The sequence below is a fragment of the Protopterus annectens genome, chromosome 3.part1 (genome assembly GCF_019279795.1).
Source record: "Protopterus annectens isolate FY-2018-M chromosome 3.part1, PAN1.0, whole genome shotgun sequence".
In the NCBI taxonomy this organism is placed as follows: domain Eukaryota; kingdom Metazoa; phylum Chordata; order Ceratodontiformes; family Protopteridae; genus Protopterus; species Protopterus annectens.
Genome location: NC_056732.1, coordinates 473,684,841 through 473,708,285, shown reverse-complemented (window position 1 = coordinate 473,708,285; position 23,445 = coordinate 473,684,841). Strand labels below are relative to the sequence as shown.

Genomic DNA, 23,445 nt, shown 5'->3' with positions numbered 1-23,445 from the left:
CATAATAATAACATACAATTACTATAAAAAGATTAAAGAATGTAATGATTTTTATGGAAATTGTCTTTTAGAAAATTGCTGGTTAAGGCAAATATGCCATACAAAAAAGCAAGATAGAATATGCAGTACATGTGGAGAGTTTCAGACTACTGAGCATGTGTTTTTGAAATGTGAAAGAGTTAATACTTTATAGAAAGAAATATGTAAACATAATAGGGTGAAAAATTTGTTAAAATTTGAGCAAATAAATATGGACATAACAGAATTTGGTTATTATGATGTACAAAAACAGGAAGAAGTAGAGAAAATGGTAATATTTTATGTTTCATGGACTATATGGAACAAGAGACTAAATGAAATTAAATACAATGGAAAATGGACTTTGGAAAAGTTTCTAGAGAAAATAATACTTTGGTTATGGATAAAAGAGTGGGGGATGCTTAAATTGAAGTTTATAATGTATGGAGATTTGTAAATAGATGTAAATAATGTAAATAATATGTAATGCATATATCAATAAAAACTCCTACTCTTTTGAGCCAAGGATGCTTTTCATTGCTTCATTTCCTGCTTCTGTTCTGGGCATAGTGGCAGCATGGAGAAGCAGGAAGAATCATGGCAGAGGTATGAGGAGATTGTGGCAGCATGGAAGAGTTGTTTTCAAAGCAGAAACAACTTACTGGTGATAAGTTATTAGAAGGAAAAAGCAGTGGTGGCTGGTGGCTTCAAATCAAATGGTGGCTGCAGGAAACAGCTGAATGGATGGGGCCAACAGGAAGGGGTGTGGTCCACTAGAAAGTGGTGGGGCTATGCTAAAAACCACAACAACTGGGACTTTAATTAAGTACGCTGCTCTGGGTGCCAAACCATAATTATGAGAGTCCAATCAAGACAAAATAAAGTGTAGAAGAAAAAAAATTCAATGCATTGGCTACATGACAGCTTACTTAATACCTAGATGGAAACAAAAAGGTTGTGAAGCATGAAAAAAGAAATTGCTTTTTAATTACATTACTGGAATGCCAGTCAAAATCAAGTATAAAAAAACAAGCAGCACTCAACTCATATCACTTCTCCTTGCAATGCACTGCAGTTCTAATTATGATTTATATTTAGCTTTATAAAAGTACCAAGTAACATGCTGAAAGTAGCAATCTCTGTGATACCCCCACTTGTAAAAATGTTTCTTAGCCAAAAAAGACCTGCTGCCTGACAACAACTATCTACTTGTTTCATGGGGAAAACTTGATCACAGTAAAAAATGAACAACAAGCAAGAAACAAGATCAAGATAAATTGCTTAAAGGATTACCGGACAGGTTATGGATCACACGAAATAGATTGGCATTCTGTTTAGTTTACAGGCAAAGCCTGCAAAGATGACTGCTAGTCTCCAACAAATGTAATGAGCTTCTGAAAATACTGTAATCCTGTCCTTTATTACAAATACTGTCATATGCATTTCAATACCTAAAGCTTATACGCAATCTAGTTATGTAAATATTCTCTGCATGACAACAACAAAAAGGCTTTTAATGTTGGTAATTCTTTAACAGTATGCTTATTAAAGCTTATTTGCATCTTACAGTCTCAGACAAGCTTACCTGATGGTCATTAAAGCATTGCTACTTAAACTTAGAGCAACAGGCTCTGCAACAACATGTATTTTCTGAATAAGAAGCATAAATCAGCAGTATAAAAATATGACGGAAAACCAGAATATTATGCAAAATCAAGGATAGATGAAAAGCCACTGTAGTACTCATGTCTACCTTGGATGGGGGGATGCTCTGCACATTTACACTGCATAACCGATCCTTGCCTTCCTTGGACACATCCAGAGCCACTACAATGGGGAATGGGGTGCAACAAGTATGTCACAATTTGAAATGTCTCTGGCTGACGGTGATGGCCCTGACACATTTGTCATACCTCTTACCCTCAGAGCAAGAAATCTGGACAAAGCCATAAATAGAAGTGGGGCAAAGGCCCAAAAATAAGGACCATTTTTAAATATTTCTCTTATAAACTTAGAAAGATAATAGAATAGTAGGTCTTGCATTAGTATGAATTTTCTGAAGGGTATGGAATCTGAAACTCAAATGTCTGTCATTATTTTCTAACCTCTATCTTTAATGATTTCTCACTAATGTGCCAGAAAACCACAATTTTATGACAAACGGACCAAAAATGTGATGCAAAAATATAAAATAGCCATACAATACAGCTGGGAACCTTTCAAAGAAGGGACACTTTTTTTAATATTAGTACTGTTAACTTGAGCAGCTGACAAAATAAGAGACTCTACATGCATCTCTGAAATTAAAAGTAATCAATTACTCTGATCATTACAATTAATTGTAAACCCTCCATGTTTTCTTCCACATTTGCCATTTTGCGGAGGGATTATTAGGGGGAGAGCAACATTCTGAGCCAAAATCGGGGACAGTCGAGAGGTTTGGATATACCTAATTCTATAATGTGATTAATTTGCTCGTACCTCTCAACCTCTTAACGCAGGAAATCTGGACAAGGCCAAATATATTGGGGGAACATACAAACAGTACTAAACATTGCTCTTATATAAACTTAGACAGTTGACAGAATAACAGGTTTTGCTTTAGCATGCATTTTTCTGAAGGGTATGAAGTCTGAAACTCAATGCCTGTCATTATTTAGTGACTTCATTCCTAAATGATTTGCCAGAAAACCACAAATTTTACGAGGAACAAACCAAAAATAAGAAGCAAAAATCTATTCATTCTGCAAAAATCTGGACAGTTGAGAGGTATTGTTCAGCTGGGGCTGAGTTTGCCGCCCTTTCCCCCTCACAAAATCATGGTTGAATAGGCTTCCCCCCTGCAGCTATTCCAATGTCCCATTACTTAGCTATTTCATCCCATTTACCATAAACACTGTAATGTGCATACTGCTTTACTTCTAAGATGGTTTGGATTTCATTTAAAAGTTTTATTTTACATTTTACAGCACAAACACTAATAGACATCTGCTAATCAAAGCAATGCAGTTTCACAATGAAAATAGACTTAGCATTAAAAATTATCTGCCCTTGAAACTCACATTCATTGAAAAACCATTGAAACTCACATTCAAAGAAAATACATTTGGCCAGTGGCGGATAAAGATTAAGTTTGGGCTGTTTTCAAATCATACGCCCCATGCACAGGAAAGATACATCTGTTCTTTCATACACCTTCCTGGATATATTAAATTATATTCATTGTATAATACAGTACAGTTGTTGTTAGAGTGCATTTTAAATTTATTGTTTTGAATTTTTTTCCAGTAAACAATGAAACAAAAATGCATGCACCAATAATGACAAAAGTGTCCAATTCAGAACATTTCCATCATAAAAGACTACTCAAACTTCTACAGTCTACCAGTATCAGTAAATATGCACAATCTCTGCAGAAGTAAAAGTCATCTAAATAATTCCATATTAAAGAGATCTGTAACTAATGAAGAGGTTGCTGCTAGCACACAACTTTATATGTCATTGTTTCATCTACAAATAAAGTGCCTGTTGCTCTTGAGGAATAAATTGCTTATGCTACATTTAAAAAAATGATAAGGTAGTAATATTGCAATAGGGAATGGGCAAACTGACAACAGGTTCATCGTTACTAGGTATCTCTGCCAAAGAGGACATTCTCAGGACTACAGCATCCACCCCCTTTAAAAGTACAACACAGTACAGTATCAGTAATGCATCTATATACTGTGGGAGTAGAACCCAAAGTCCTCTGCATCAAAAACAAATACACTACCTGTTGTGCTATTAACACCACAAGCAGGCACAGCATAAGCAGCATTAAACTTATTTTCAAGCTCTCAGCTCCTTGTAAAATACAGTTGACACTCAACTGTATCTCTCAACTTTGAAGCACAAGAAATCTGGAAAAAGCCAAAATTTACTGGGGGGGGGGGGAACAAAAGCCCCAAAAGTAAGGGACACATTTTAAACATTCCTTGCATAATCTTGAAAAGTTGCTAGAATAAAATGCTGTGTTACCACCATGCATTTCACTGCCAAGTCTTGAATCCCGGACCCTGTGCACTACAGGAGTCTATATTAGAAGATCGAATGTTTAGGTGATTGAACACCTAAACATCAATCTTCTAATATCGAAAGCAAAAAATGGCGAACGGACGATTTAAAGCAGGGAAAAATTTCCCTTGGCTGTTTGCCGGATTTTGCCATTTCCGTACTGTTGAGTGATCTCAGAGTTGGCATATTTAGTTAGGGGAGGTTGTGGAGGGCATAGCCCCCCATGTCGGCAAGGTGTAGGGGGCGAAGTTCCCCACTTAGTTTGCATATAAAGTTTTTTTGTTTGCTTTATTGGCTGACGTGTGTGTTTCTCTGGGGAGGTTCGATACTTTTGGATTCGATATTAGCAGATCGATGTTTAGGTGTTTGATTTTCTAATATAGACCCACACTACAGTCAGAGCAACATACCACTATGCCAAATCAGCTGTTTCTTGAAAGACAGACTGAAACTTAAATGGCTATCATGTAGTGAATTCAGTTGTCAGCATAGCTCTCTCAACTTCTTAACACAAAACACCTAGACAAAGCCGATAATGGGGGAATACAGCTCCCAAACATATTCAGTGAATACAATTCTCGCCATAGCTCTCAACCTGTTAGCACAAAAAACCTGGACAAAGCCAATAATGGGGGAATACAGCCTCAAAAACTAGGGACAAATTTCAAGTATTGATCTTATAAACAGAAAATTGATAGAATAAAAGGCTTTGTGTTACCATGTACTTTCTGAAGAATATGAAGTCTGAAATTCAAATGCCTGTCATTATTTATTTTATGAGGAACAGAGCAAAAGTATGAGGCAACAATTTATCAAGTGGTGGTGGTTAGGGAATTCAAGCTCTTGCTATGCCAGAACAAAGATCCTACTACTGCATTATATAGGCATGTACATGGTAATTACAGGCATAGTTTTGTGTTTTTAGCTTTACAGTTGATCTATCTAGACAAAAGAGGGGTGATTTAAATAATAGGTTGGAAATGGCTGAGAGTAAATGGATTATCAGGCTACTTGCACATAGAGTACCAGGCTTAAATGGCTGTATGCCTTTAAAGCCTGTATTGAAGGCTCATAAATTATTCCATTGAATCCAGGAATGTTTTATTGCTTTTAATTATTGTTTTATTGGTTGTATTATTTAAACGGTTTGATTTTATTTTTTTCATGGTTTATAGAAGTAGAGTGTCTGTACAAAAGCTCTTACCACTGTTTAATAAATAGATGCGTTTTAACTATGTTTGGCTGCCTTATTTGGTTTTCGTTGAGCTTAGTTTTTTACTTAAGGCAGTTTTCATCTGCTTGGTTTATTTGTTTTTTTTTTTTTTTCATTTTCCTTTTCTTTTATCCAACATGCATAAAACAGGAGCCTCAACTCTTTCTCATAAAGAATGTGTTGAGTAAGTGCCATGACATTTAAACTCCTAACACAAATTTTCATTTCCACATCCTAGTCCAAAATACTCTGTTCATCATATATAGTCTTTGAATCTTTTGAAAAGGTACAGAGCAGACTGACTCATTATATAATTGCTTTAAAATAGATTCTCAGACAAAATTAAGTCACAAACTCAACTGTCTCATCAAATACTGCTCTTACCTCACAAAGTTTTTTATTCTGTTCTGATTTTATTTTCACTCTAATTCTCCCAAAATATTCAATGTACTTCTTGCTTTCTATACGCATACTAGCATATAATAGGCAGCCAGGATCCTATTCATAACCAGTCTTGCCATCTATACCTTGAACTCTGTCTGAGCTGATGCAATGAACTACTCCATCAAGTCTTGTCTAGATCCTATTATTAATCCAAAATGTCCTCAAATGCTAATAAGTCTGACCTTATAATTTCATCTTTCCTAGGAACAAAGACAGTTTTTATATGAATTTCCTTCTGCACTTGTAATTCTATGGTTACTTATGAAGATGAGAAGACAAATAGCAAACTTCAAACTCCTGACAAAATATGGTTATTTTTATATAATAATACACTGAAAAAACATTTGCTGTGCTGACTTGTAAATCTTACATTTTTTACCCCACCTACTTCCCCATCCCCACCCTCACAGGAGTCAGGACCCCAACCAATGTCAGTTCTAGTTCCACTCAACTGGCCCCTTCATTCATTATTTTTTTTTTTTTTTTGGTATGGGAGTCAGACATTCCCATGGTAGATGAGAACCTTGTGGCCCACTTATTCCTGCACATATAAACATCACAGCTTTGACTTACCTTGTCGTCCTCAAGTTTAAAAAAAAATCAAATGATTGATGAGTGACTGCAATTGATCGTTTCCTTAATGACACAAAAATGAAGTAGCTAGGTCAGGAGGATTGAGGATTCAGAAATCTTTCCTCTCCGTAGTTATAGCAAGCCTAGAAAAAGCTGTTTGCAGCAATGGTAGCACAAGATGGAGCAACTAGCAAGTAACCAAAGGTACCTGCACTGCCTGCTACTACTGATTGTTTCTCGCTGTCTTTAAAGAAAGAGAGTGAGAACCAATCAGTAGACATCCTGCCTTTAACATCACGTATGTGACTGCGGACGTGACAGTCCGACCCGCTTCCACCTTGCTGTGCAGTTAACCATACAGACATCTGGGCATCACACTGATGTAGTACTCTCCATAATGTGGAGTGCCTTTACATTAGTCTGAGACAGTCCATATATACAGGAAAAAAAAAATAACGGAACTTGCCGAGCAACGAGCATGCGCAGTTCGAGTTCCAAGACTTTGCTGTGAGTCAGTTGGGCTCGTTTACAGCACTTGTGCACTAGTCAGCCAGTTTAATTAAATGTTTTATTTTACAAAATAAATGTTCTTTTCTTCACACACCTGGGGGGTCTACAGTCCTGCAGTCCGATGCCACAAGCTGCCACTGGGGAAAAGCAAGCAAGAATGTGCCGAGGTCCCAAACGTTACAAAGGCAGTTGAGCCTTCGCAAGAAGTTATACTAAGCAGTCCGGAGTTTGTGAAGGCAAGCAATCCTTCAGGAAATGTAAATTCATGTAACAGGATGGGAGACAATGATGCTTGCAAAAGGATGAAAGTGGTTAAACCTTCAAAAGATTCTGAAATGATGTGCCAGTAAAGGCTTTTTGAGGATGAAAATGAGAGCCAGAATGGAGGTTTTATTACAACCTTCCAGCTGGAAGTGTTGCAGGATGTTTTACTACAGAACCTAACATTGCAGAGAAAACCAGAGAATGAGAAAGCTGTCTCATGGGCAAACCTATTGGAAAGACTACAGGAAGAAGAAGCAGAAAAGGTAGTGAAGGGGAAAAAGAAGTCATACACGCTTAAGCTAAAGGGGGGGGGCAGGAGAGAGAAAAGAAGAAAGAACCGAGAAAGAACTATTCAGTAAAAAGTAACAACAAAGAAGAAAATGGACTAGATAGCTATGATATTTGGGATAACATAATAACGCCATTGGGCAATTCTCTACAAGAGGTAAGAGCTTTTATACATATCAATAAAGGCACTTTTTGAGACATTAAATTTAAATCAGGACAATGTATGGAGAGGTTTTTGGGACAATAAGAGTTGAAGAAAAACTGTAACCCATGGAAATCCTATGTTTTCCAAGTATTTAACAGAAAAAGAAAAAAAGAAAATATCTGTTCAGTTCCTGTAACTAGTGTTCCAGATACAGTTTTGCTGTATCCAGGACTGTTTGTAAGCTTCTGAGACCCCCCCCCAAGCCTTTCTGTGTTGCAGGGAAGCCTTCTAGTTTATCAGTGGGAGTGGTAAGCATTAGGTAACCTGTCTACCACATAAGGAGTGGTTCTGGCCCAGAATTTGTAGTTATTGGCCATTTGGGCAATCTTCCATCTCTCTCAACTTTCTGATTTGAAAGCCTGCACTTGCACTTATTTCTGTAACTCGTCTAGTGCAGTTACAGATTCTTAGTTTTAGCACTTAAATGTGCTTATTCATACTCAGCACTTGTTCAGAACTTGTAAGCACTAAATAAGCTACTAATTACTATAGCACTCAATCTTCCTCATTACCCAGAGGAAAACAGTTTTTGTACTTACTTTTCTCACTGGCGTTGAGAAAAACAGCTGTTGTACTCACTTTCCTCACTTATCTAGAGGAAAATAGTTTTTTATTCAGGCATGTCCAAGAGTCAGCTCCCAGTGTTCTCTCCTGTCTATCTGATGAATCTGGGCATCTTGAGGCAATGTAGAAATTGCCTCATGTACACAGACAACCCTCTCCTCCTACCACCCAACACTACAACCTGTGAGAGATGCACTTATCTAGCCAAACTGGAAGTAAAGCTCTCTCCAACCAAGACTGAACCTGGCAGTCATGAGGAGAAGGTAAACATCTGCACCACACCACACTCATCACATAGTCTCACTATGTCTACACCACCAAAATCCACACAGAAACTCAAAAACATTCGCGGAGCCTCTCAATAATAATCTGCCTAAGCAACAGAGACCTCCAAAGCAGAAACACAAGCAACCTCCATTCCCCAACACAACCCAAATGACACAGCCCACAGACTCAGTGTGCCACTCAAACACAGCCAATAAGGCAAAACAACATACCTAACACACTAGAAAACCAGAGAATGAGAAAGCTGTCTATAGTCAGGCACACTGATGTCCCACTCACCAGGTGACTCTATAGTCAGGCACACTGATGTCCAACTCACCAGGCTAAACAAGGAGAAGGTTACTGTCAGCTGCTTGTCAGGTGCCAGGATCCACCACATAACCCACGCACTCAGGTCACTCCACAACTGGTACAAATATGACTCTGTCATTGTCCATGTTGGTGTGAATGACCTGAGATGTACATCCCTGGACTACATGAAAAGAGACATGGAAGAGCTCTGCAATCTTGTAGCCCAGTCAGGTATGACCCTAGCCCTGAGTAGCATTCTGCCATCGCCCAGAATGATACTGCAGTACAAGGACAAAATGATTGACTTCAACAATTGGCTAAGCTTCTGGTGTCATTCTAAGGGGATCCAGTATCTGTCTGCTTGGGATGACATGGTCGACAGACCACGATGCTTTGCCACAGATGGCCTGCATCTGTCGCCCTTGGGATTCCGGATACTGGCTAAGGCTCTTGCTGCCCCTATAGTGCCTTTTTTAGGCAGGGTTCAAGTAACACATTCACCACCATAACAGGAACAGGCAAGCAAAACCTGAGGGTAATGCTACTCAGTGCGAGAAGTCTAAATTTCATAATGCACTCACTCGAGGCACTCCTTAAAATGGAGAACATTGATATCTGTGCAGTGACTGAGACCTGGTTCAAGGCTCCAGAGAGCACCCCTGCACTACCAGGCTATAACTCATACTACACTTTTCGGCCATGTAACCTGGACCGAAACACCAAAGGTAGGGGTGTGTCCATATTCATTAAGGATATCCACACCTCCAGGCTAGTTGCGCAGCATAATGCATCCAAGGTTATCCAAGTGCAACTAACTCTTGGCAAAACTGCAATCCAAATTGTAGCTTGCTACAGATCCCCCACCATGCCCCAGGATTCCCACTCCTCTTTTCTTGATGTACTGGAAAATATTAGGGTTCAACCAAACATCCTAATAATGGGCGACTTCAACTACCCCACCATTAACTGGGAAAACTACTCATGTACCAACTCCTTAGTGCAACACTTTCTGGAATTCATAAACTCCAATGCCCTAGATCAACTTATCCATACCCCCACCAGGGGCAACAATATCGTAGACCTAGTCATTACCAACATGAGTGACCGGTGTTCTACACCTGAAGTCAACTCCTCATTGGTCCGATCCAACCATAAGCTAATCACCCTTGATATCCACATTCCACCCCCACCCCCCATTAAGGAAACCACAGTAAAAAATTTCTCCAAAGCCAACTTCATGCTTCTTAAGACAGAAGTAGTGAACTTCATGACACCCATGCAGATGGACAATACAGTTACAACTGCTGAATCCTACACAAATGCACTCTATAAGCACTTACATGAGTGCATGGATCGTGCTATCCCAAACAGAACCAAGACGCTATCCTCCAAAAAAGGAAGCCAATCTGGTGGTCCCCTGGCATAAACAAACTGTACAACAGAAGGAAGAAACTGTTGCAAAAGAGAGTAAAATCCCATGAGTGGAGGAGCTCCCTGGTCAGCCTCAGTAAGAAGCTGAGATCCCTTATAAGATCCTACATAGCTAGCTATGAAAATAAAATCGCCACTAATTCCAAGGACAACCACAAAGCATTCTATAGCTATGTCAAGAATCTCAATGGCAACACCCAGATCTGCTCTGAGTTACAGCACAAAGGCACGAAAATTACAGAACCAACTGATATTGCCAACATCCTGGCAGACAGGTTCAGTGCTAAGTTTACCCTCCCCTCACCCCCTAAAGGGCCCATATCTATACAGGAAGAATGCAGAATCCCTGTAATCACAACTACGCAGGTGAAAGCTGCACTCTCTAAAGCCAAAAACACAGCATCCATGGGACCGGACAACATCCCAGGCTGCGCTTTACACGAACTTCTGAATGAACTGGCTCCCCACTTAAGCACCATGTTCAATAATAGCCTTGCATCAGGCTTTGTGCCCACTGAATGGCGCACAGCAACAGTTATCCCACTTCACAAAGGGGGAGCCACCACTGATCCCGGGAACTATAGACCTATTAGCCTGACGAGCCTGGTCTGCAAAGCCATGGAACGTATCATCATGGAACTCATAAACAAAGACATTGGTAACCTCCAAACTCTGGATCCCACCCAGTTCGTTTTTGTGAAAGGCAGATCATGCCTCCTGAATCTGATCGACTTCTTTGAGGCAGTTACCAAAGCCGTAGATGAGGGTAAGGTCGTTCACACAGCCTATCTTGACCTCGCCAAGGCTTTCGACACCACCCCCCATTCTGGAATTAAAGCTAAACTCAATAAACTAGGCATAAATCCCTACATCACAAGATGGGTTGCCAACTGGCTCACTGACAGAACCCACACTGTAAAAGTTGCAGACTCCAAATCTGACCTCAAACCAGTGACAAGTGGAGTACCACAGGGTTCCGTCCTGGGACCGCTCCTGTTTGGTATCTACTTCTCTGAAGTACAGGCTAACACAGAAGGCCTCTGGCTAATGAAGTTCGCAGATGACTGCAAACTAGGAGCCATAGTCAAGTCCCCAAATGATGTGAACATCCTACAGAAGGGCCTCTCTGAGACAGATGCCTGGTGTCAGAGCCATGGCCTCAAGCTCAATGCCAAAAAGTGCAGTGTCATCCCCTTTGGTAAAAACTCTGTACCCATGAACTACCACATAGGCAGCAATCTACTTAAAACAGAATGCGTGATAAGAGACCTTGGGACCCAGGTGGGCAGTAGTCTCTCCTTTAATAGTCACATCGCCACAGTAGTCAGGAAGTTCTTCTACATGGCACACCTCATCATAAAAGGGTTCTCATCCAGGAAAAAAGAGGTCATTGTTCCCCTCTACTCGACACTCATTAGACCCACTATAGAGTACAACACCCCTTTTGGAATGTACCTCACAAGACATCTGCAGCAGCTGGAAAGGCCACAGAAGTACCTCACAAAGAGGATTACTGGACTCAAACAAATGCCCTACACTGACCGCCTCAAAAAACTCCAGCTTTACTCCATAGCATATCGCCTACTCAGAGGTGATCTCTGCCTAACATATAAAGCTATGTCAAACCCAGAGCTGTTGGACATGCTACACCTAAAGAAATCCCAATCCCTCCGAGCTACATGCTCTAGGGACCTAAACCTTGTCACCACAATAAACAGGACATGCTGGAGGCATAGATTCCTATCCCAGAGACTTTCCATACTCTGGAAAAGGCTACCCATCTATGTCAAGCAAAGTTCTTCATTAGCACTCTTCAAGAAAAATCTTGATGAGTGGATGGGAAATAGGAAATACACCCCGGGGATCACTTCTGTGTCTCTGCTCGACAGTGGCACAGGAAAATAACTTTCTTGGGTGGTGTAAGCCAGGGAAACTTGTTGGCTAGGCTTGCATAGTCCCTTGGGCCGATAGCCTAGTACCTACCTATGAACTGAAGTTGAGAAACAGATATCAAAATAATAAAGACTGTGTGCAAAGATGTGATGGACATTACTAAAATTTATGATAGAGGTTTATGGACTGGGGGTTAGGAATGTAGTGTTGTATTAAAAACGGAAAATGAAAAGATTGTGCACATCCCTAGTATGATAAATATGATAAATATAGATGGGAACAAAGTTACAGTGAAATATTGGAAGAAACAAAAAGTATGTTTTTTTGTGGAAAAAGTGACCACTTAATTAATAATTGTAATAAAAGAAAATGTTACATCTATGGCAAATTGGGTCATGATGCAAAAAGATGTAATTTGAAATGTCTTAAATGTGAAAAAACAGGTAACTTATGGATGGACTGTAAGGTAAGTACAGAAAATATAAGGAAAAGGCAAGGAGAGAACAAGATATTGAGCAAGAGATAGAATAAGAGGAAGAACTAGAATAAGAGCAAGAAAAAGTGCAAAATAAACAAATAACTATATAAATTTCTGAGACAGAAAAATAAAACACTATGAGGAAAAAAGAAGGAAAAGAAAGGAAGAGAATGAACATCAGAAATAAGTGAACAAGAGATGAATTTGATAGCAGTGAAAGGAATAAAAAATTCCACTGGGAAAAGGGTAAAAGAAAGGAAAATAAAATTCATTGGCTTGGGTATGAAAGAAAATAAGAATGGGCAAAGATAATAAGAAGGTGTGGTAGAAATAATTTTAAATAAATAAAACAAATAAATAAAGAGCTGAGTGTTTTATTGATTAATATTACTAGCATAAAAACATAAAATGAAGAACAGGGGTATTAAAATCATGTGGAACACTTGACATGGAAATAATTATTTTATAAGAAATAAGAATATTAACAGAAGAACAGAAACTACAAACAGAAAAGTTATATGGGGTGAAATTATTTGGAGTATAAGAAAAGAAACAAGTTCAGGCATTGGAATACTATGTAAAAATCAATAAAGATTTTGGATTTTACCTTGGTTATAATGGGGAGAGTAATGATAGTCGATGTCAGAGAGATCAGGTTTACAGAATTATAGCAATTTATGCATGTGTGATAAAGAAAGGAAGAGAATATATGTTCAGGAAAATTCTAGGTTATGTAAGTGCAAACATGGATTTGACATTAGTGGGTGATTTGAACTGCGATTTTAAAAAGATAAAAGGGGGTGGTGATATAAAAACAATGTTAAACGTGATCAAAAGTGGAAAGTTATATATTTGGAAAAATACACATTGGACATAAAAAATAAGTAAGCTAAGAAAAGAAATGGATTATATTATTATTTATGAAAGTTTAGAAATATTACAAGAAAGGACAAAGTATACAGGATTTTCAGATAATTTGGCAATTTGGATAGAGATTCAATAAAAAATGGATATATAAAAGTAGGTAAAGATACCAAGAGAGTAAATGAAAAACAATTAGATAAAAAGGAATGAGAGAATTCTATAAGAATTGGACATCATGATAAAGAAGAGAGGAAAAGAAAAAATATACAGAAATAAGAATACATGCATTTGTAAATTTAGCAAGAAACAAGAAAGATTTTTTTGATAGCGAGGAAGAACTATATGAGATGAATCAAGAGAAGATCAAAAAAGATTTATTTAAACAAAGGTATTTTCTACAATGGTAAAAAGAACAGGTACACCTTATTTAGGTAGTGCAGTAAAAGAAAATAAAAGGATAATAAGAGAAATAAGAAATGAGAAAGGAACAAGTCAACAAGAAATAATGAATGTAGTAACAAAACATATATAAAAATATTTAAAGAAAATACAAAACGAAAATAAGATTGGAAAATTAAAAAAACTAACAGAACAAGATAATAAAGATTTAGAAAAAGAAATAAAACTAGAAACAGTGAAAAAAACATTAAGAGTGGTAAATCTAGAATCGTCTGGGATAGACTATCATATGTTTAAAGATATGCTAGATTGCCAGACGAAGTACTTCATGGAAGTAGTAGATGAATGCTTTGAAGAAGGTTTTGGGCTGCATGAAATATGTATTGGAGCCACAAAATTTATATGGAAAAAAGGGGAAAAGAAGACATAAGAAATTGGAGGCCGACAGTTCTTAACAATTCTGACTACAAGATTTTCATGAAAATAATAGAAATACTGGAAAATAAACAAAATATTAGACAATACAATATTTGAAAAAAGGGAAAAGGAAGTCAAGAATTACTAATATCAATCTCTCCAGTGTGTTCTATTTATGTTTCAGGCAAAGTTCAGGTCCTTGGATCTAGTGTTTCTGATGCAGTTTGTTTTGCAGATGTGCAACAGATCTATCAGAGCTAGATCTGAGGATGCCAGACACAGATTACCTCTCAGTAACCTGTAAGAGACTAAGTACAGAGATAGGGCCTTAAGGCAATCTGTGTAGAACACATTATTCATACCTGGATTCTCCAGCTGAGGAACCTTTGAGGGCCTTTGACCTATTGCAAGTGCCTGGTTAGGTAGGTGATGTTGAGGACATTGTACTCAATTATGGGTCTGATAAGAGCTAATTAGAGTGGTATTGTAACTTCCTTGGACCTGCATGCCATACCCTTGCTTATGAGGTGGGCGAAATGGAACAATTTCCTTACTATCTTTTCTACTTGTTGATCAAAGGCCAGATTACTGTCTACAGTTCTACATATGTTCCCAGATCCCTAACTACCAGGTCAACCCTTAAGGGAGATTTATAAATGGAGTAATTTGCTAGGGTAGACAATTCCCCAAAGGGCACTATAATGCATTTCTTCATGTTGAGCTTTAATCAGTAGCTTTGGCACCAGTCATTTGTTTGTATTAGACCCTCTTGTAGGATGCCAGTGTTGTGGGGGAATCTATGACAGCTCCCAATTGATAATCATCCACAAACTTGGTGAGACAGAAGCCTTTAACATTAGCTTTGACTTCTGAGAAGTAGATGCCAAACAGCAGCAAGCCCAGCACAGAACTCTGGGGTACTCTACTGGTGACCTGTCTCCTGGAGGAGTTGGTCTCACTGATGCTGACTTCTAAGGGTCCTATCTGTGAGCCAACCAACAATCCAGTAAGTTATATAAGGATGTATACCTATTTTTGACAGTTTGTCAATAATACCTGAATAGGGCATTGTATCAATTCCCTCAGTATGCACCATTTCCCCTCATCCATAGCCTTTGTGACTATTGTCATGATGTGAGGTAGTACCAGTTTTGCCAGAGAAAGTAGCACAATGGATGTGTAACATATGCCAGCATAGCTAGCTGGAGTTTTGTAAAGAATTATATGTTATTTGTATATCAAACTGATTTGTACAGATGCTTGTGTTGAAAATGTGTTTGGAAAGCTGCTTGTGTTAAAAATGTACCAACAGTGGGTCCTGATGGACAGAAAACAAATACACCTGTATGTCAGACTGTATTGTAACTGTTGGAATGAATATACTGTAATGGAGGATACTGGAAGAGAAGAACTTAATCTCAGTCCAGCTAGCTTTGAAAAAGAGTCTGAAGTTAAATTGCCTGATTTAAACAATAAAGATTGTATCTTACAGTTCTGATTGCAGCCAGAGACAAAAATGTGTGTGAAAACCAGGACTAGGAATCCTACTGCATTGTCCTTAGGAGTGAAGTAATTGCTACACTGTAAGGGTGGAAGTTCTGAAATGGTTTTATAGCTTCCAGATGTTATAACACATCTCAGCAAAGCTCTACCTGTGTTTATGGTAAAACACGTGTGCTAAATTCTGGTTCAGTTTCTAGAAAAGGGGGTAGTGTGGGAACCAGAGTCAATGACCAAATGTATGTGATGTCATTCTGTGATCCAGCAGTGAAATTATGTTTTAATATTAGATGAGACAGAAGTCTCAGAGCAGTCTGTTTTTGAAACCTGGACAAAGCAGGACCACTCACTCACTTCATCTTGCCTTTCTTTAGTAACCAGGGAATAGTAATTCTTTAGATCAGTTAGGAAAATATAGTGAGATTAGTTAAATACTATTTTTCTGTAAATGTGTGAATCTATTCATCTGTGTTATTTTTAATATTTCCTGTGACTGAAACTCTGGTGTTTAGTGTAAATAGATATTTAGTATTTTCATGTTCTTTTTGTATTTATTATTGAATTTATTTAAACTTTTCATTGTGGCTGGCCTTTTAGAGAATATTTTAACCTTTGAGAGTACTTATATTTATTTGGTGACACTGTGGCCGCTCCTGAAAGCTTTGCTGCATTGGTCAAATACTACCATTTGTATTAGTATTAATTTTACACAATATAATTGTGTACCCTTATAAGAGCCTTAGAGTAGCTGGCATTGGAGTGTTCTGGTGGCAGTATCTACATTATAGTCTGGGCAAAAGGGGCATAGCTGATAAATCTGTGCCAGCCTTTCCAAGGTGCATGTGCACACACACGCGCGCGTGCATGTGAGTAAATCAAATCTCAGAGAGAGGTTGTGTATCAGCTACTTGGAGCATGGACACAGACCACTGGTTTCACAGAGAGGCTGGTGAAGGACTTGGTTTGGAACACTCAACTGAGGAATCAACTCTACAGTTGTGTCAGTGGGTAGTCTTTATGGGGTCTGGAGAGAGAGAGTGAATCCCAGCCCCAGGACTGAGTTTGTCCCGTGTGCTCTTAAGGGAAATTGTGCTTGGTGCAGAGAGCTGTATCTGGAAATTCTGTATCTATTTTTGTTCCAAGTGAACATCCCTCACCGGTATCAGTGGTGAGCATTCCAGCTCCTTGATTACTGGGCCAGAGCAGGGGATGTCACAACTATCTCAAAGAGGTCTACTAGTTTGAGTAAGCAAGGCCTTCCCTTAATAAAGCCAAAATGGGATTGGTTCAGTGTCTGTAAGTTGTCATTGTGATTATCATTTGCATGATAATTTATTCCATGGCTTTACATATTAGACTGGTCAAACTGATGGGTGTAGTTCCTATTGGCAGTTGATGTTTCACCCTTATGAAGAGGGATGATCACTGCAGCCCTCCATTCTCCTGACACATAACTTGTTTTCTGGCTGTAGCTGAACAGTGCCTCAAGTGGTCCTGCTAGGTCACGTTTTAGACTATTAAAGAGGCAACCAGGGATAATGTCAGGGTCCACTGAAGCAGTGTTTTATTGCCTTAGGGAGCATCACCAAGACCTGCTCCCTTTGGGGTGATATGCTAGAAGGGATTTCACAGGGGGTAATTGGGGGTGAGGTGATGAAGTTAGAGCTAAATTTATCAGCCAGTAGATTCACTATGTCACCCTGGTCAGTGAAGGTTGCTCCATTTACGACCAGTTTTGCACTCTCCTGAGTGTTACTTTAAGGTTCCTGACACAGCCAAAGAAGGCCTTGTGATTGTTCTTAGACTGTGAGGCTATCCTGACCTCATAATGGACCTTGTTGGGCTTTATTATACCACTTAGTTTCTTTAGCTGAATCAGAGAGCTGTTGTCTCTATAAGGGTTGCTCTTTCTGATATTGGCCATGACTTTTGTTATATACCCTGATTTCACCAGTGTGGTTTGTTTTTGGTGTTAGAATTGGGCTTATTTCCGGTAGGCATGGAAGTCTCAGTGGAGCCATTTACATGTTTGTACAGGGTTTCTGTAAATAATTCTGCATAGACAGCTGTGTTCTCTGGGTTTGGGGAGTCATGGATTTTGCCAAACTATTGCTTAACAGAATGTAATTTGATTTAGAATAGTTTGGAACTTACATGCCATTTAGGCAAGAGACTGAAGTCTCTGTCCAAATAATGAGGTCATACTCGGGATAAGCAATTATTACGTCTGCTGGATCAGATTTGAATGTTGTTAAAGCAACAAAAAGGTGACATTAAAGTAAGGAAGGATATTATTAAGATAATGACACACTTAACTCAAACTATTTGACAAAAAAGAAGAATTAGAATCTTCCGAGAAGAAATAAGGTAGAATTATAATGGCACATCTCCAAAAGCAGTTTTTAATCTAACACGTCAGTTATGGATAAATACAGCAAAGTATGGCACCAGTAGAACTGAGGATACAAGACTTGTGATACTTGTAGGATACAAAAAGTGGGTATTAGAAACTTTGACAATATGTATCTAAATTATATTAAGTACCTCTAGAAGGTCAAGTATACCAGATTAATCAGTGGTTAGACAAACGTTGTCTTCCGACACTGTCCTAAAAATACAGGAAAAAATCACTGTCAAGTCTTATTCAGGATGACAAAAATTCATCTGGTTAAGAGATATGAAAAATGGGATCCACCAGAAGCAGATGGTATTCAAGTAGAGATATACAAATACATGAGAGGAAAATGGCAGATTTCACAGTGGCAATGACTAGAGCCTAGACAATTAAAACAGTTCCTAGTTTTTGGAAATACACAGCTACCACATTACTACTTAAAATGAAGAAGCTCTCTTTGCAAATGTCAGGCTATGGATCCACAGTCATATTGAATGTAGACTACAAAATTCACATAGGCATGTGTCCTCTGAGACTGCAAGAAGCCTAAAGTAAGCTTATACATAAAGGTCACTGTGGTTTTATTAAGCCAGTGGTACCACTGACACTGTATGGATGGCCTTGCTGTTGAATGAGCATCAATACTCTTATCTGAAGCCCTGTTGTTGAAAAAGCTGCAAAAATAACACATTAGGATTTATATATATATATATATATATATATATATATATATATATATATATATACACACACACAACTGGAAAATTTGAGTGAAAAAAATACGACATTAGCAAGTTTATCATTCTGGACAGTTCCACATTCAAAATAGTCTTTCTAAGGCCCCTTTCAATTCTTTATTATTATACACCATTAACAACAATGAAGATGATGTGAGACTCCTTACAAAAAGCAGTTTTGTGATAATAGCATGAAAACTGTTTAAATTACTTTTTGAGTTTTAGCCACCATCCACGGGTTTTGGCTCTACATATTTGACTGAATAATGTAGTCACAAATATACTACTGGCAAATGTGATATGAGCACTTTTCTAAATGTTATGTCTTCCCATAACCCAAGAAAGCATATGGAATGGAATGGTTACTGCAGCCTGACTTGTACACTAGCATTCATTGTACTTCTAGTAGTTTCTATAGCTTGCCACACCTCTCCTCCACAGACATAGAAAAGTAATGGTCCCAAACCTCTACCAGGTGCCATTTGTGCATCCAGATAAGAACAGCGTTCTGTGGGTACACAGTATGTCTTGGGCAACAGTCTTGGAACCCAAGCACATTCCTATAACCTGACCCAGGTCTGAGCACATGCACACTCTGCTACGGGCACCAGTGGTCCTGCTCCTAATAATAAAATGATTTTAGTCATGTACCTTCTATTACATGTGTGAGGTTCTGCAAAACAAGACATTTATGCTGAAAACTATGAAAACAAGAATAACAACATTTATTAAAGTTACAAGTTTTTACGGGATACAGATTTTAATATAAATGTACAACTTTTTGTACTCATACATTTTATATATATATATATATATATATATATCCCATTTCACTGAAACCCATTTCACTGACAGCCTCATTTCACTGACAAAAGTAATCAGGGCAAATATATATATATATATATATATGTATATATATATATATATATATATATATATATATATATATATATATATATACACACACACACACACATATGTATTTTTTTAACTGTACCATTGTTCTTCAAATTGTAGCCCAATGTCTGAATACTACTTATGCTCACTTTAGAAAATAGTTTGACATTTAAATTTAATCCATGACAGGTAGTAAGATGTGTACAGAAGGGCAATAGGTGTGGCACTGCCTTCAGAAATAAGGGTATGCAGTCTTATACTGCCACTATGCCCTGGGTATACAATATTATTATTACTTTTTTTTTGTCAGAAGAAAGAACATTGTATCCCACTGACTTAAGGTCAATGAATTCTCACAACATCAAGCCATACAATGACAATATTAAAGATTACTAAACTGCAGAGAGGAACAGACACGTTTCTACTGGAATGCTAACCATACTTCTCAACATATTTGCTCAAGAAGTCTGAAAAAATATTTAAATGCTACCCTAAGTCACTTAAATAGCTATTAGAACAACAGGTTTTCCATCAACATGCATTTTGAACAATAAAAATTATGAAACTCTAATAACTAGCATTATTTACTGACTGTAATCTTTAGTGATTTACCAGATAATCAAAAAGACACAAGACAAAAAAAAATATGGCACAAAATCAAAAATCTTCTGCAAAATCATGAACAGTTGACAGGTATGATACCCATATGTAGTTATTTGGCATGCAATCCAGGAAACCATTAAGAAGCCTAGTCCAAGTTTCCAACTGCTCAAAAGCACTGCCTGGTTAAGTGACTTGATCAAGGTCACACAGTAGGCAAATGAAGGCTGAGAGAATCAAACCTGCAGCAGAGGAAGTGTCTCATTAAGAGTTATAGCTTTAGCCCTCTGCACTAACTGACACACACACACACACACACACACACACACACACACACACACACACACACACACACACACACACACACACACACACACACACACACACACACACACACACACACACACACACACACACACACACACACACACACACACACACACACACACCCCCGTGGGAACAACAGTTTTTATTATTTCACTATTTTTTCTTTTAGGAGAGTCTGCACTGCTCTCTGTTTCCATATGAAAAATCCAGTTTCCCTAGCAGCATGATTATTACTTCAGGTATACTGTACTGATAAATACCTTGCAGAGTAACATTTACTACATTCAAGAATCATACACCTCTTAAAAATACTATCACATCTGAAAGACTGGTGACAGATTCCAGTAGACGAAGAAATACGCTGCATTCTGCAGGCCAGCATGCTTCTACCAACCACCACGAGTAGTTTAAGTCTCCAGGTGGTCACTTAAACAAACCAAAGGTTCCAGGTCATACTGAAATCAGATGAGCATGCCCAGAGGTCATATATTGTCAATACATGCAAAATACATACAGTGCTTATGATTTCTCAATACTACAATCAGTTTTGTCTAACAGAAGCATGTGTCATCGATGCACAAATGCAGGTCTGTGCAGAAATTCAGCATTAACAACAAGCTACATGCTGTATCATGTAACTATCTAGCAGGTGCCTACGACACTTGGAAACATGTCAATAGTACATACAATTAAAAAAGACAGGAGTATTGCATCATGGAAATATGAGTTTACACTATTATGATTTCACAGTGATAAGCTTTAACCAACACCCCCCCAAAAAACACAAGCACGTATTAAGCAGTGAGACCGAGAAGTGTGTACCCTGCTGTGACATGTGCTAGACAGTTCTAACACACAGCTGTGCTGTCCCCAAAGAAGGAGCTGGCAAGGAGCATCGAAATGGTGGTAGCAGTTTTGATAAGGCAGCATAGAGCACTGCATCCACAGACTGACACACCCCCCTGCTGCCAGACTACAAGAACTGGTGGATAGGGTATATAAGGACACCAATGTTAGTCAGCTGCTTTTATTTATTTGTTTGTTTCCCTCAGATTGAATTATTTCAAGTGATATAGCATGCATCTTACATTGCTTTGATGAAACTCAGGTCGACACTGATTTGCTTTTATACTTAAAGGAGGACAGTGGGATGCTTTGTTTACTAAAGCTAAATTGTTACATTTTAAAGAGTCACTCAGCCAAATTAGACGGCAAGATTAACTTGCACCCCCCTCCACACACACACACACACACACACACACACACACACACACACACACACACACACATAGTGTGCACTTCTGTTAACATGGATTTATGACCACGTTTGCCATTTACACGCAGCATGCTATGCATGACTTTGCAGTGCTGTGTAAATACTGTGTATACTGCTGCAGATAAATATGCTCACCTCAACATTTATTTATTTCAGCCTCTAGGTAGACCAAGTCCCTTTGCCGATAGTATTACTGGCGGCTTTGCATGGGAACCAGAAGAGCAACCTGCAGGAGCACAGGGCACTGCAGCAAGCTGTCCCTCACTCCCTAGAGCTTTGCAGAAATACTGTCAGTAGTGTACAATCCAGTCACTCAATTACTCGGCAGTGATCATCGTTTTAAATACAAACTGCATACTAAGCTGTCTAATACACACATCAGTGTGACAGCTGTACAGAATAATGCTGCTTTACTGAACAAAAGAGAAGATCGCTCTCAAAACTATGCCTTAGCTTCTGGAAACATGTACGATTTATTCTCGCAGTCTAAATGGATATGTTGCACGCTTCTTTATTTCAGCTGCCTTTTCATGCACAGAGCTGTGTTTCATCTTTCAAACTTCCGCTTTATTGTGCAGTATATTCGCCCCCTGTAGCAGCTGCGTTCAAATACAGCTGTGAGACGATGCAACTCGTTTCAAAGTCCAGACCCAGCTCTGCCGCCCTTGCCGTTCAGTCCTCAGAAAGCTGCAACGCCACCTCCCAGTGTAAAAAATATATGTAAATGTATTTGTATTTATGCACGCTGCTTGTCTTTGCGAGTCTTTAGTTTACACTTTTTCGTCTGTATTAATAAAAAACACTATTGCTGTTGTGAAGAATGCACGATGTGTCATTACCAGGCAGTGTTTCTTGCAGTAGATTAAATTCCATTTAAGTATAGACTGGTCACCATATATCGAGCACCTCGTTCAAGTTGGGTAGCCTTGTAATGCACGTTGTCATTTCAGTGGCTGTTGGGCTGTGGCGCTGCTAGACGGACAGCAGCCCACACAGGCGAGTCATTTGCTGCTGCCAGTTTGTCTACAACTTTCTAGACCCTTCACGTTGGTTTGCGGCGAAGGGGCGCTCTGGTTAGTAGCAATATGGCTGCTTGCCAACCTTAACTTGAGAGGATCCGCCTCTACCAGGGCAGATGACTGCTGCCTACGAGTTAGCTTCAACAAGTTCATCCATTTCAGACTACACAAGTGCTGGACAGTCAGCACAGAAAACAGTTCAACGATGGAACAGGAATGACTTAGAAGGGGCATAATACTTGACATCCAAATAGACAAAGCGTGGGTTCTTAGAAATATTGCATCACGCTGGTATTATATTTCAATGCATAACTTAAGTTTGGAAATACTATGCAGGTGGGAAACTCAGACCTAGAATATAAATGGTTTATCCCCCCACCTACACCCACAAATACTAACTGGAAAACAGCACACATCCCTGTTATACAGAGGCGTGGAAGGCTGCACTTATTCACAGGTCCCTGTGCAATGGCTGTGCAAAACCCTCAACCTGTAAAGTGAGTT

The 23,445-nt window shown here is 38.7% G+C and overlaps 1 protein-coding gene across 1 annotated transcript in view; it reads right to left on the bottom strand.

Moving 5' to 3' along the window:
• DEPTOR (DEP domain containing MTOR interacting protein) overlaps window positions 1-23,075 on the bottom strand; it is a 1,242,917-nt gene extending 1,219,842 nt beyond the window's left edge. Inside the window, exon 1 of the mRNA XM_044066914.1 lies at window positions 22,058-23,075. The gene's annotated coding sequence lies outside the window, so the exon portion shown is untranslated. The remainder of the gene's footprint in view (window positions 1-22,057) is intronic.
• Window positions 23,076-23,445: the final 370 nt, after the last annotated feature.